Here is a 1,550-nt window from a genome sequence, read left to right as displayed (position 1 = left end):
TTTTTTTTTTTTTTGCTTAGGCAGTTCGGGTTAAGTGACTTGCCCAAGGTCCCACAGCTAGTAAGTGTCAAGTGTTTGGTCTGAGGCCGTATTTGAACTCAGGTCCTCCTGACTTCAGGGCTGGTCCTCTATCCACTGCGCCACCTAGCTGCCCCTTTTAATTCTTTTTTTTCGTTGTTGTTGTCATGTCATGTTTTGTTTTTTTTTTTTGATAGTAAAATGGCAGCACATTAAAAGGCTTTAAAATTGCAGCTCCCTCTGGATTCCCCAGAGAGTATCTGTGCTCTTCTTTAAATGGCCCTCCTCCTCCAGATTCAGATTTACTTTCACCACATCTGAAATGCCATTCTGCCCCAAGACACATGGGACACTAAGGAAGACATCCTCATTAATGCCATATAGGCCCTTAATCATGGTGGAAATTGGATGCATTCTCCTAAGATTCTTCATAGTGCTTTCTGCCAGATCTGCCACAGACAAGCCAATGGCCCAGGAAGTAGAGCCCTTCAGCTTGATCACCTCATAAGCACTTTCAACCACCTGTGTATGAACATCTTTCCAATTCTCTGAATCAGTGTCAGTTCCCAAAGCAGGATAAAGATTCTTCAGCAACATTCACACCACTCCACACAGGAACACAGGAGTCTTCATGTTCCCCAAGGACCCATCTATGACAACTTGAAGAATGGACAAGAAGTCTCTCCCCCATTAGATAACAGAAACAGGCAGAATCCAGATTGCAACCACTTCCAATAACATGGTTCTTAGGAAAGTCACTTAGCTTCAAGGACACAAAATATCCACTGAATTGGAAACAATAAACAACTTGCAATTAGGGCTGTATTTAATAACATTGGGAATGATGAATTTAAAATGTTCACATTGTGCTGGACCAAATTAAGACAACTTTCTCCCTCCTGTTGACATGCCCCAGCCATAACAACAACCAGCTTTGAGTTTGCAATCATGCTGTAGTCTTTGCAAGAAACAATCTTTGGCATTTTGAGGGAAAGGCTGCCATGTTGGAGATTCATCATCTCTCCTTTTAGTTTGTCTTCTATTATATCAACTAGGGCAAGTTCATCAGGCAAATTCTTTGTTAAGATACTGATAGCACATACCATGCCAACTACACCAACCTCAATAGCAGTGATCTTGTTATGGGGAACCTGGTCTTCCTTTAGGACATTCACAATCAGCTGATCATTGACAGTAGTTGCCATTTTGGGGGAGATCAAGGTTGCTGGTCAGGCTGCGAAAGTTCTCAATTGGATGTGAGACTGACACTCCCAGACTCGCACAAGGAATTCTTCTCTTTAATGAGTTTTTGCATTTCCTTTTCCATTTAGCCGACTCTACTTTTTAAGGAGTTGTTTTCTTCGGTGTACTTTTTCCCATTTGGCCAATTGTATTTTTTAAGGACTTGTTTTCTACAGTCAATTTTTGTCCTTCCTTTTCCAAGCTATTGGCTTGCTCTTGCGTACCTCTCATGTCTTTTCACAATTTTTCTTCTACCTCTCTTATTTGACTTTTAAAATCCTTCTTAAGCT

At 41.2% G+C, this 1,550-nt stretch overlaps 1 pseudogene; it reads right to left on the bottom strand.

The window, feature by feature from the left end:
• Positions 1-240: 240 nt before the first annotated feature.
• LOC114028633 lies at positions 241-1,229 on the bottom strand (annotated as a pseudogene).
• Positions 1,230-1,550: the final 321 nt, after the last annotated feature.

This window comes from Vombatus ursinus, unplaced genomic scaffold (assembly GCF_900497805.2).
Source record: "Vombatus ursinus unplaced genomic scaffold, bare-nosed wombat genome assembly UNPS02014893.1, whole genome shotgun sequence".
Taxonomy (NCBI): Eukaryota; Metazoa; Chordata; class Mammalia; order Diprotodontia; family Vombatidae; genus Vombatus; species Vombatus ursinus.
Note: the sequence above shows the minus strand (reverse complement) of the source record. Positions and strands in the feature narration are given on the sequence as shown.